Source organism: Triturus cristatus, chromosome 4_1, assembly GCF_964204655.1.
Source record: "Triturus cristatus chromosome 4_1, aTriCri1.1, whole genome shotgun sequence".
In the NCBI taxonomy this organism is placed as follows: domain Eukaryota; kingdom Metazoa; phylum Chordata; class Amphibia; order Caudata; family Salamandridae; genus Triturus; species Triturus cristatus.
This window is the reverse complement of record NC_140585.1, coordinates 108,645,883-108,658,370: the sequence shown is the minus strand read 5'-3', so window position 1 is coordinate 108,658,370 and position 12,488 is coordinate 108,645,883. Positions and strand designations below refer to the sequence as shown.

At 44.1% G+C, this 12,488-nt stretch overlaps 10 non-coding genes across 10 annotated transcripts; 2 read left to right on the top strand and 8 right to left on the bottom strand.

Moving 5' to 3' along the window:
- Positions 1-252: 252 nt before the first annotated feature.
- TRNAM-CAU (transfer RNA methionine (anticodon CAU)) lies at positions 253-325 on the bottom strand. The gene has a single exon. It is a non-coding gene; the product is annotated as a tRNA-Met (tRNA).
- A 1,212-nt stretch (positions 326-1,537) lies between these two features.
- TRNAA-CGC (transfer RNA alanine (anticodon CGC)) lies at positions 1,538-1,609 on the top strand. Its single transcript has one exon. It is a non-coding gene; the product is annotated as a tRNA-Ala (tRNA).
- A 199-nt stretch (positions 1,610-1,808) lies between these two features.
- Positions 1,809-1,881, bottom strand: TRNAM-CAU (transfer RNA methionine (anticodon CAU)). Its single transcript has one exon. It is a non-coding gene; the product is annotated as a tRNA-Met (tRNA).
- Positions 1,882-3,364: 1,483 nt separating this feature from the next.
- On the bottom strand, positions 3,365-3,437 carry TRNAM-CAU (transfer RNA methionine (anticodon CAU)). The gene has a single exon. It is a non-coding gene; the product is annotated as a tRNA-Met (tRNA).
- Positions 3,438-4,648: 1,211 nt separating this feature from the next.
- On the top strand, positions 4,649-4,720 carry TRNAA-CGC (transfer RNA alanine (anticodon CGC)). The gene has a single exon. It is a non-coding gene; the product is annotated as a tRNA-Ala (tRNA).
- A 199-nt stretch (positions 4,721-4,919) lies between these two features.
- TRNAM-CAU (transfer RNA methionine (anticodon CAU)) lies at positions 4,920-4,992 on the bottom strand. The gene has a single exon. It is a non-coding gene; the product is annotated as a tRNA-Met (tRNA).
- A 1,483-nt stretch (positions 4,993-6,475) lies between these two features.
- Positions 6,476-6,548, bottom strand: TRNAM-CAU (transfer RNA methionine (anticodon CAU)). Its single transcript has one exon. It is a non-coding gene; the product is annotated as a tRNA-Met (tRNA).
- A 1,483-nt stretch (positions 6,549-8,031) lies between these two features.
- TRNAM-CAU (transfer RNA methionine (anticodon CAU)) lies at positions 8,032-8,104 on the bottom strand. The gene has a single exon. It is a non-coding gene; the product is annotated as a tRNA-Met (tRNA).
- Positions 8,105-9,587: 1,483 nt separating this feature from the next.
- Positions 9,588-9,660, bottom strand: TRNAM-CAU (transfer RNA methionine (anticodon CAU)). The gene has a single exon. It is a non-coding gene; the product is annotated as a tRNA-Met (tRNA).
- A 1,483-nt stretch (positions 9,661-11,143) lies between these two features.
- Positions 11,144-11,216, bottom strand: TRNAM-CAU (transfer RNA methionine (anticodon CAU)). Its single transcript has one exon. It is a non-coding gene; the product is annotated as a tRNA-Met (tRNA).
- Positions 11,217-12,488: the final 1,272 nt, after the last annotated feature.

Sequence of the window (12,488 nt, the reverse complement as noted above, 5' to 3'; positions counted from 1 at the left end):
AGAGCGCATGTTTTGCATGTATGAGGTCCCGGGTTCAATCCCCGGCATCTCCAGGAGCCTCTGTTCCTTATCTTGGCTTTTTTCCAGAAGGCTAGCCTGCCATCATGCAGAAAGAAGAAGTTTGTCATGCAGTTGGGGTGAGAGCCCCACTTAAATAGTCAGACATTTGCTTTGGAAAAATCTTTGAACTAGGCATAGTTTGCGCATTTCAAGAAAATCGGAGAATTTTGCATTCCAAAAGAAGGAAATAAATGCCCTCTCTGAGGATCGAACTCAGGACCTTCAGATTATGAGACTGACGCGCTGCCTACTGCGCTAAGAAGGCTGTATATAGGCATCTGTACATAAGACCATGAAGATCATCCAGGTACAAGGCTGAAGGATTTTCCTGACTGACATTGTATACTGCAGAGTCGAATGGGGTGATGTGGCCGTCGGTTCAATGCAGGGTTTCCAATCATACAGTCAAATCTTGCAGAAGTGGGGATGTAGCTCAGTGGTAGAGCGCATGCTTTGCATGTATGAGGCCCCGGGTTCAATCCCCGGCATCTCCAGACTTTTGCCATGCTTACCTTGGATTTTGGGCAGAAAGCTAGGCTGGCATCATGATGAAGGAAGAGATATGTCCTCCAACCGGGATGAGGACCCCGCTTAATCTGTCAGACGTTTGCCTTGAAAAATCCCATGAAATGGGGCTATCTCATTTTTGATGATTATAGATCAAAAGAATCCTACTTGTTGAAGACATCAAAGTGATGATTCATCTTGACAACCATAATGCTTTGATGATAGAAATCTGTCGCATCTCTCTTGATCATTGGTAAGGGTTCTTCTTCTAAACCAAAGACTCTTTACAGTAGCTTTTAGAAAAACGGAATATTTTGTTTATCTCAATCACCTTCAATCTACAGATTTTTCCGTTCTCTTTCCTTTTGAAAATGCATCCAAAATGCACGTTCTTGATGCTGGGTGCTTAGTAATGACTCCCATAACTTTCTGTCATTTCTTTCATGGTTCCGCGCAGCCATCCATTTGCCACCAATGCTGCCCAAGGTCTTTGTATCAAAGTTCCTTTCCTTTCTGTAAAATTGAAATTTGGAGCACCCCTGCTTATCCCCAAGCCAAGACAGAACATGAACTTTGGTCTGAAATCCTCCTTTGGGGTGATAAGACGTACCTTACAGTGTGCTCTAAGAACTGGTGACTTTGAGAGGGAGCTGCAGGTAATGTTCATGATTTTCATCGATCTGCTCCTGATCCCCACCCCCACAACCTTTCTTGAGCGAGAGATAATTACAGCGCTGAAAGATACTTCAGCCACTCCTTCGATAGCTCAGTTGGTAGAGCGGAGGACTGTAGCATAAAGTCAGACATCCTTAGGTCGCTGGTTCAAATCTGGCTCGAAGGATTTTGTGCTTCGATTTCCATATCTTTCACTTTTATTCAAACAATACCTTCCATTGATTATGATCGAGACTTTGCAGTCCCTGGGTTTCAGGGACTCCTTGCATCCATCAAACAGCTCGAGTGCAAAAGTGGGGATGTAGCTCAGTGGTAGAGCGCATGCTTCGCATGTATGAGGTCCCGGGTTCAATCCCCGGCATCTCCAGGAGCCTCTGTTCCTTATCTTGGCTTTTTTCCAGAAGGCTAGCCTGCCATCATGCAGAAAGAAGAAGTTTGTCATGCAGTTGGGGTGAGAGCCCCACTTAAATAGTCAGACATTTGCTTTGGAAAAATCTTTGAACTAGGCATAGTTTGCGCATTTCAAGAAAATCGGAGAATTTTGCATTCCAAAAGAAGGAAATAAATGCCCTCTCTGAGGATCGAACTCAGGACCTTCAGATTATGAGACTGACGCGCTGCCTACTGCGCTAAGAAGGCTGTATATAGGCATTTGTACATAAGACCATGAAGATCATCCAGGTACAAGGCTGAAGTTTTTTCCTGACTGACATTGTATACTGCAGAGTCAAATGGGGTGATGTGGCCGTCGGTTCAATGCAGGGTTTCCAATCATACAGTCAAATTTTGCAGAAGTGGGGATGTAGCTCAGTGGTAGAGCGCATGCTTTGCATGTATCAGGCCCCGGGTTCAATCCCCGGCATCTCCAGACTTTTGCCATGCTTACCTTGGATTTTGGGCAGAAAGCTAGGCTGGCATCATGATGAAGGAAGAGATATGTCCTCCAACAGGGATGAGGACCCTGCTTAATCTGTCAGACGTTTGCCTTGAAAAATCCCATGAAATGGGGCTATCTCATTTTTGATGATTATAGATCAAAAGAATCCTACTTGTTGAAGACATCAAAGTGATGATTCATCTTGACAACCATAATGCTTTGATGATAGAAATCTGTCGCATCTCTCTTGATCATTGGTAAGGGTTCTTCTTCTAAACCAAAGACTCTTTACAGTAGCTTTTAGAAAAACGGAATATTTTGTTTATCTCAATCACCTTCAATCTACAGATTTTTCCGTTCTCTTTCCTTTTGAAAATGCATCCAAAATGCACGTTCTTGATGCTGGGTGCTTAGTAATGACTCCCATAACTTTCTGTCATTTCTTTCATGGTTCCGCGCAGCCATCCATTTGCCACCAATGCTGCCCAAGGTCTTTGTATCAAAGTTCCTTTCCTTTCTGTAAAATTGAAATTTGGAGCACCCCTGCTTATCCCCAAGCCAAGACAGAACATGAACTTTGGTCTGAAATCCTCCTTTGGGGTGATAAGACGTACCTTACAGTGTGCTCTAAGAACTGGTGACTTTGAGAGGGAGCTGCAGGTAATGTTAATGATTTTCATCGATCTGCTCCTGATCCCCACCCCCACAACCTTTCTTGAGCGAGAGATAAATACAGCGCTGAAAGATACTTCAGCCACTCCTTCGATAGCTCAGTTGGTAGAGCGGAGGACTGTAGCATAAAGTCAGACATCCTTAGGTCGCTGGTTCAAATCAGGCTCGAAGGATTTTGTGCTTCGATTTCCATATCTTTCACTTTTATTCAAACAATACCTTCCATTGATTATGATCGAGACTTTGCAGTCCCTGGGTTTCAGGGATTCCTTGCATCCATCAAACAGCTCGAGTGCAAAAGTGGGGATGTAGCTCAGTGGTAGAGCGCATGTTTTGCATGTATGAGGTCCCGGGTTCAATCCCCGGCATCTCCAGGAGCCTCTGTTCCTTATCTTGGCTTTTTTCCAGAAGGCTAGCCTGCCATCATGCAGAAAGAAGAAGTTTGTCATGCAGTTGGGGTGAGAGCCCCACTTAAATAGTCAGACATTTGCTTTGGAAAAATCTTTGAACTAGGCATAGTTTGCGCATTTCAAGAAAATCGGAGAATTTTGCATTCCAAAAGAAGGAAATAAATGCCCTCTCTGAGGATCGAACTCAGGACCTTCAGATTATGAGACTGACGCGCTGCCTACTGCGCTAAGAAGGCTGTATATAGGCATCTGTACATAAGACCATGAAGATCATCCAGATACAAGGCTGAAGGATTTTCCTGACTGACATTGTATACTGCAGAGTCGAATGGGGTGATGTGGCCGTCGGTTCAATGCAGGGTTTCCAATCATACAGTCAAATCTTGCAGAAGTGGGGATGTAGCTCAGTGGTACAGCGCATGCTTTGCATGTATGAGGCCCCGGGTTCAATCCCCGGCATCTCCAGACTTTTGCCATGCTTACCTTGGATTTTGGGCAGAAAGCTAGGCTGGCATCATGATGAAGGAAGAGATATGTCCTCCAACCGGGATGAGGACCCCGCTTAATCTGTCAGACGTTTGCTTGAAAAATCCCATGAAATGGGGCTATCTCATTTTTGATGATTATAGATCAAAAGAATCCTACTTGTTGAAGACATCAAAGTGATGATTCATCTTGACAACCATAATGCTTTGATGATAGAAATCTGTCGCATCTCTCTTGATCATTGGTAAGGGTTCTTCTTCTAAACCAAAGACTCTTTACAGTAGCTTTTAGAAAAACGGAATATTTTGTTTATCTCAATCACCTTCAATCTACAGATTTTTCCGTTCTCTTTCCTTTTGAAAATGCATCCAAAATGCACGTTCTTGATGCTGGGTGCTTAGTAATGACTCCCATAACTTTCTGTCATTTCTTTCATGGTTCCGCGCAGCCATCCATTTGCCACCAATGCTGCCCAAGGTCTTTGTATCAAAGTTCCTTTCCTTTCTGTAAAATTGAAATTTGGAGCACCCCTGCTTATCCCCAAGCCAAGACAGAACATGAACTTTGGTCTGAAATCCTCCTTTGGGGTGATAAGACGTACCTTACAGTGTGCTCTAAGAACTGGTGACTTTGAGAGGGAGCTGCAGGTAATGTTCATGATTTTCATCGATCTGCTCCTGATCCCCACCCCCACAACCTTTCTTGAGCGAGAGATAATTACAGCGCTGAAAGATACTTCAGCCACTCCTTCGATAGCTCAGTTGGTAGAGCGGAGGACTGTAGCATAAAGTCAGACATCCTTAGGTCGCTGGTTCAAATCTGGCTCGAAGGATTTTGTGCTTCGATTTCCATATCTTTCACTTTTATTCAAACAATACCTTCCATTGATTATGATCGAGACTTTGCAGTCCCTGGGTTTCAGGGACTCCTTGCATCCATCAAACAGCTCGAGTGCAAAAGTGGGGATGTAGCTCAGTGGTAGAGCGCATGCTTCGCATGTATGAGGTCCCGGGTTCAATCCCCGGCATCTCCAGGAGCCTCTGTTCCTTATCTTGGCTTTTTTCCAGAAGGCTAGCCTGCCATCATGCAGAAAGAAGAAGTTTGTCATGCAGTTGGGGTGAGAGCCCCACTTAAATAGTCAGACATTTGCTTTGGAAAAATCTTTGAACTAGGCATAGTTTGCGCATTTCAAGAATATCGGAGAATTTTGCATTCCAAAAGAAGGAAATAAATGCCCTCTCTGAGGATCGAACTCAGGACCTTCAGATTATGAGACTGACGCGCTGCCTACTGCGCTAAGAAGGCTGTATATAGGCATCTGTACATAAGACCATGAAGATCATCCAGGTACAAGGCTGAAGTTTTTTCCTGACTGACATTGTATACTGCAGAGTCAAATGGGGTGATGTGGCCGTCGGTTCAATGCAGGGTTTCCAATCATACAGTCAAATTTTGCAGAAGTGGGGATGTAGCTCAGTGGTAGAGCGCATGCTTTGCATGTATCAGGCCCCGGGTTCAATCCCCGGCATCTCCAGACTTTTGCCATGCTTACCTTGGATTTTGGGCAGAAAGCTAGGCTGGCATCATGATGAAGGAAGAGATATGTCCTCCAACAGGGATGAGGACCCTGCTTAATCTGTCAGACGTTTGCCTTGAAAAATCCCATGAAATGGGGCTATCTCATTTTTGATGATTATAGATCAAAAGAATCCTACTTGTTGAAGACATCAAAGTGATGATTCATCTTGACAACCATAATGCTTTGATGATAGAAATCTGTCGCATCTCTCTTGATCATTGGTAAGGGTTCTTCTTCTAAACCAAAGACTCTTTACAGTAGCTTTTAGAAAAACGGAATATTTTGTTTATCTCAATCACCTTCAATCTACAGATTTTTCCGTTCTCTTTCCTTTTGAAAATGCATCCAAAATGCACGTTCTTGATGCTGGGTGCTTAGTAATGACTCCCATAACTTTCTGTCATTTCTTTCATGGTTCCGCGCAGCCATCCATTTGCCACCAATGCTGCCCAAGGTCTTTGTATCAAAGTTCCTTTCCTTTCTGTAAAATTGAAATTTGGAGCACCCCTGCTTATCCCCAAGCCAAGACAGAACATGAACTTTGGTCTGAAATCCTCCTTTGGGGTGATAAGACGTACCTTACAGTGTGCTCTAAGAACTGGTGACTTTGAGAGGGAGCTGCAGGTAATGTTAATGATTTTCATCGATCTGCTCCTGATCCCCACCCCCACAACCTTTCTTGAGCGAGAGATAATTACAGCGCTGAAAGATACTTCAGCCACTCCTTCGATAGCTCAGTTGGTAGAGCGGAGGACTGTAGCATAAAGTCAGACATCCTTAGGTCGCTGGTTCAAATCAGGCTCGAAGGATTTTGTGCTTCGATTTCCATATCTTTCACTTTTATTCAAACAATACCTTCCATTGATTATGATCGATACTTTGCAGTCCCTGGGTTTCAGGGATTCCTTGCATCCATCAAACAGCTCGAGTGCAAAAGTGGGGATGTAGCTCAGTGGTAGAGCGCATGTTTTGCATGTATGAGGTCCCGGGTTCAATCCCCGGCATCTCCAGGAGCCTCTGTTCCTTATCTTGGCTTTTTTCCAGAAGGCTAGCCTGCCATCATGCAGAAAGAAGAAGTTTGTCATGCAGTTGGGGTGAGAGCCCCACTTAAATACTCAGACATTTGCTTTGGAAAAATCTTTGAACTAGGCATAGTTTGCGCATTTCAAGAAAATCGGAGAATTTTGCATTCCAAAAGAAGGAAATAAATGCCCTCTCTGAGGATCGAACTCAGGACCTTCAGATTATGAGACTGACGCGCTGCCTACTGCGCTAAGAAGGCTGTATATAGGCATCTGTACATAAGACCATGAAGATCATCCAGGTACAAGGCTGAAGGATTTTCCTGACTGACATTGTATACTGCAGAGTCGAATGGGGTGATGTGGCCGTCGGTTCAATGCAGGGTTTCCAATCATACAGTCAAATCTTGCAGAAGTGGGGATGTAGCTCAGTGGTAGAGCGCATGCTTTGCATGTATGAGGCCCCGGGTTCAATCCCCGGCATTTCCAGACTTTTGCCATGCTTACCTTGGATTTTGGGCAGAAAGCTAGGCTGGCATCATGATGAAGGAAGAGATATGTCCTCCAACCGGGAAGAGGACCCCGCTTAATCTGTCAGACGTTTGCCTTGAAAAATCCCATGAAATGGGGCTATCTCATTTTTGATGATTATAGATCAAAAGAATCCTACTTGTTGAAGACATCAAAGTGATGATTCATCTTGACAACCATAATGCTTTGATGATAGAAATCTGTCGCATCTCTCTTGATCATTGGTAAGGGTTCTTCTTCTAAACCAAAGACTCTTTACAGTAGCTTTTAGAAAAACGGAATATTTTGTTTATCTCAATCACCTTCAATCTACAGATTTTTCCGTTCTCTTTCCTTTTGAAAATGCATCCAAAATGCACGTTCTTGATGCTGGGTGCTTAGTAATGACTCCCATAACTTTCTGTCATTTCTTTCATGGTTCCGCGCAGCCATCCATTTGCCACCAATGCTGCCCAAGGTCTTTGTATCAAAGTTCCTTTCCTTTCTGTAAAATTGAAATTTGGAGCACCCCTGCTTATCCCCAAGCCAAGACAGAACATGAACTTTGGTCTGAAATCCTCCTTTGGGGTGATAAGACGTACCTTACAGTGTGCTCTAAGAACTGGTGACTTTGAGAGGGAGCTGCAGGTAATGTTCATGATTTTCATCGATCTGCTCCTGATCCCCACCCCCACAACCTTTCTTGAGCGAGAGATAATTACAGCGCTGAAAGATACTTCAGCCACTCCTTCGATAGCTCAGTTGGTAGAGCGGAGGACTGTAGCATAAAGTCAGACATCCTTAGGTCGCTGGTTCAAATCAGGCTCGAAGGATTTTGTGCTTCGATTTCCATATCTTTCACTTTTATTCAAACAATACCTTCCATTGATTATGATCGATACTTTGCAGTCCCTGGGTTTCAGGGATTCCTTGCATCCATCAAACAGCTCGAGTGCAAAAGTGGGGATGTAGCTCAGTGGTAGAGCGCATGTTTTGCATGTATGAGGTCCCGGGTTCAATCCCCGGCATCTCCAGGAGCCTCTGTTCCTTATCTTGGCTTTTTTCCAGAAGGCTAGCCTGCCATCATGCAGAAAGAAGAAGTTTGTCATGCAGTTGGGGTGAGAGCCCCACTTAAATAGTCAGACATTTGCTTTGGAAAAATCTTTGAACTAGGCATAGTTTGCGCATTTCAAGAAAATCGGAGAATTTTGCATTCCAAAAGAAGGAAATAAATGCCCTCTCTGAGGATCGAACTCAGGACCTTCAGATTATGAGACTGACGCGCTGCCTACTGCGCTAAGAAGGCTGTATATAGGCATCTGTACATAAGACCATGAAGATCATCCAGGTACAAGGCTGAAGGATTTTCCTGACTGACATTGTATACTGCAGAGTCGAATGGGGTGATGTGGCCGTCGGTTCAATGCAGGGTTTCCAATCATACAGTCAAATCTTGCAGAAGTGGGGATGTAGCTCAGTGGTAGAGCGCATGCTTTGCATGTATGAGGCCCCGGGTTCAATCCCTGGCATTTCCAGACTTTTGCCATGCTTACCTTGGATTTTGGGCAGAAAGCTAGGCTGGCATCATGATGAAGGAAGAGATATGTCCTCCAACCGGGAAGAGGACCCCGCTTAATCTGTCAGACGTTTGCCTTGAAAAATCCCATGAAATGGGGCTATCTCATTTTTGATGATTATAGATCAAAAGAATCCTACTTGTTGAAGACATCAAAGTGATGATTCATCTTGACAACCATAATGCTTTGATGATAGAAATCTGTCGCATCTCTCTTGATCATTGGTAAGGGTTCTTCTTCTAAACCAAAGACTCTTTACAGTAGCTTTTAGAAAAACGGAATATTTTGTTTATCTCAATCACCTTCAATCTACAGATTTTTCCGTTCTCTTTCCTTTTGAAAATGCATCCAAAATGCACGTTCTTGATGCTGGGTGCTTAGTAATGACTCCCATAACTTTCTGTCATTTCTTTCATGGTTCCGCGCAGCCATCCATTTGCCACCAATGCTGCCCAAGGTCTTTGTATCAAAGTTCCTTTCCTTTCTGTAAAATTGAAATTTGGAGCACCCCTGCTTATCCCCAAGCCAAGACGGAACATGAACTTTGGTCTGAAATCCTCCTTTGGGGTGATAAGACGTACCTTACAGTGTGCTCTAAGAACTGGTGACTTTGAGAGGGAGCTGCAGGTAATGTTCATGATTTTCATCGATCTGCTCCTGATCCCCACCCCCACAACCTTTCTTGAGCGAGAGATAATTACAGCGCTGAAAGATACTTCAGCCACTCCTTCGATAGCTCAGTTGGTAGAGCGGAGGACTGTAGCATAAAGTCAGACATCCTTAGGTCGCTGGTTCAAATCTGGCTCGAAGGATTTTGTGCTTCGATTTCCATATCTTTCACTTTTATTCAAACAATACCTTCCATTGATTATGATCGAGACTTTGCAGTCCCTGGGTTTCAGGGATTCCTTGCATCCATCAAACAGCTCGAGTGCAAAAGTGGGGATGTAGCTCAGTGGTAGAGCGCATGTTTTGCATGTATGAGGTCCCGGGTTCAATCCCCGGCATCTCCAGGAGCCTCTGTTCCTTATCTTGGCTTTTTTCCAGAAGGCTAGCCTGCCATCATGCAGAAAGAAGAAGTTTGTCATGCAGTTGGGGTGAGAGCCCCACTTAAATAGTCAGACATTTGCTTTGGAAAAATCTTTGAACTAGGCATAGTTTGCGCATTTCAAGAAAATCGGAGAATTTTGCATTCCAAAAGAAGGAAATAAATGCCCTCTCTGAGGATCGAACTCAGGACCTTCAGATTATGAGACTGACGCGCTGCCTACTGCGCTAAGAAGGCTGTATATAGGCATCTGTACATAAGACCATGAAGATCATCCAGGTACAAGGCTGAAGGATTTTCCTGACTGACATTGTATACTGCAGAGTCGAATGGGGTGATGTGGCCGTCGGTTCAATGCAGGGTTTCCAATCATACAGTCAAATCTTGCAGAAGTGGGGATTTAGCTCAGTGGTACAGCGCATGCTTTGCATGTATGAGGCCCCGGGTTCAATCCCCGGCATCTCCAGACTTTTGCCATGCTTACCTTGGATTTTGGGCAGAAAGCTAGGCTGGCATCATGATGAAGGAAGAGATATGTCCTCCAACAGGGATGAGGACCCCGCTTAATCTGTCAGACGTTTGCCTTGAAAAATCCCATGAAATGGGGCTATCTCATTTTTGATGATTATAGATCAAAAGAATCCTACTTGTTGAAGACATCAAAGTGATGATTCATCTTGACAACCATAATGCTTTGATGATAGAAATCTGTCGCATCTCTCTTGATCATTGGTAAGGGTTCTTCTTCTAAACCAAAGACTCTTTACAGTAGCTTTTAGAAAAACGGAATATTTTGTTTATCTCAATCACCTTCAATCTACAGATTTTTCCGTTCTCTTTCCTTTTGAAAATGCATCCAAAATGCACGTTCTTGATGCTGGGTGCTTAGTAATGACTCCCATAACTTTCTGTCATTTCTTTCATGGTTCCGCGCAGCCATCCATTTGCCACCAATGCTGCCCAAGGTCTTTGTATCAAAGTTCCTTTCCTTTCTGTAAAATTGAAATTTGGAGCACCCCTGCTTATCCCCAAGCCAAGACAGAACATGAACTTTGGTCTGAAATCCTCCTTTGGGGTGATAAGACGTACCTTACAGTGTGCTCTAAGAACTGGTGACTTTGAGAGGGAGCTGCAGGTAATGTTCATGATTTTCATCGATCTGCTCCTGATCCCCACCCCCACAACCTTTCTTGAGCGAGAGATAATTACAGCGCTGAAAGATACTTCAGCCACTCCTTCGATAGCTCAGTTGCTAGAGCGGAGGACTGTAGCATAAAGTCAGACATCCTTAGGTCGCTGGTTCAAATCTGGCTCGAAGGATTTTGTGCTTCGATTTCCATATCTTTCACTTTTATTCAAACAATACCTTCCATTGATTATGATCGAGACTTTGCAGTCCCTGGGTTTCAGGGACTCCTTGCATCCATCAAACAGCTCGAGTGCAAAAGTGGGGATGTAGCTCAGTGGTAGAGCGCATGCTTCGCATGTATGAGGTCCTGGGTTCAATCCCCGGCATCTCCAGGAGCCTCTGTTCCTTATCTTGGCTTTTTTCCAGAAGGCTAGCCTGCCATCATGCAGAAAGAAGAAGTTTGTCATGCAGTTGGGGTGAGAGCCCCACTTAAATAGTCAGACATTTGCTTTGGAAAAATCTTTGAACAAGGCATAGTTTGCGCATTTCAAGAAAATCGGAGAATTTTGCATTCCAAAAGAAGGAAATAAATGCCCTCTCTGAGGATCGAACTCAGGACCTTCAGATTATGAGACTGACGCGCTGCCTACTGCGCTAAGAAGGCTGTATATAGGCATCTGTACATAAGACCATGAAGATCATCCAGGTACAAGGCTGAAGGATTTTCCTGACTGACATTGTATACTGCAGAGTCGAATGGGGTGATGTGGCCGTCGGTTCAATGCAGGGTTTCCAATCATACAGTCAAATCTTGCAGAAGTGGGGATGTAGCTCAGTGGTAGAGCGCATGCTTTGCATGTATGAGGCCCCGGGTTCAATCCCCGGCATCTCCAGACTTTTGCCATGCTTACCTTGGATTTTGGGCAGAAAGCTAGGCTGGCATCATGATGAAGGAAGAGATATGTCCTCCAACCGGGATGAGGACCCCGCTTAATCTGTCAGACGTTTGCCTTGAAAAATCCCATGAAATGGGGCTATCTCATTTTTGATGATTATAGATCAAAAGAATCCTACTTGTTGAAGACATCAAAGTGATGATTCATCTTGACAACCATAATGCTTTGATGATAGAAATCTGTCGCATCTCTCTTGATCATTGGTAAGGGTTCTTCTTCTAAACCAAAGACTCTTTACAGTAGCTTTTAGAAAAACGGAATATTTTGTTTATCTCAATCACCTTCAATCTACAGATTTTTCCGTTCTCTTTCCTTTTGAAAATGCATCCAAAATGCACGTTCTTGATGCTGGGTGCTTAGTAATGACTCCCATAACTTTATGTCATTTCTTTCATGGTTCCGCGCAGCCATCCATTTGCCACCAATGCTGCCCAAGGTCTTTGTATCAAAGTTCCTTTCCTTTCTGTAAAATTGAAATTTGGAGCACCCCTGCTTATCCCCAAGCCAAGACGGAACATGAACTTTGGTCTGAAATCCTCCTTTGGGGTGATAAGACGTACCTTACAGTGTGCTCTAAGAACTGGTGACTTTGAGAGGGAGCTGCAGGTAATGTTCATGATTTTCATCGATCTGCTCCTGATCCCCACCCCCACAACCTTTCTTGAGCGAGAGATAATTACAGCGCTGAAAGATACTTCAGCCACTCCTTCGATAGCTCAGTTGGTAGAGCGGAGGACTGTAGCATAAAGTCAGACATCCTAAGGTCGCTGGTTCAAATCTGGCTCGAAGGATTTTGTGCTTCGATTTCCATATCTTTCACTTTTATTCAAACAATACCTTCCATTGATTATGATCGAGACTTTGCAGTCCCTGGGTTTCAGGGATTCCTTGCATCCATCAAACAGCTCGAGTGCAAAAGTGGGGATGTAGCTCAGTGGTAGAGCGCATGTTTTGCATGTATGAGGTCCCGGGTTCAATCC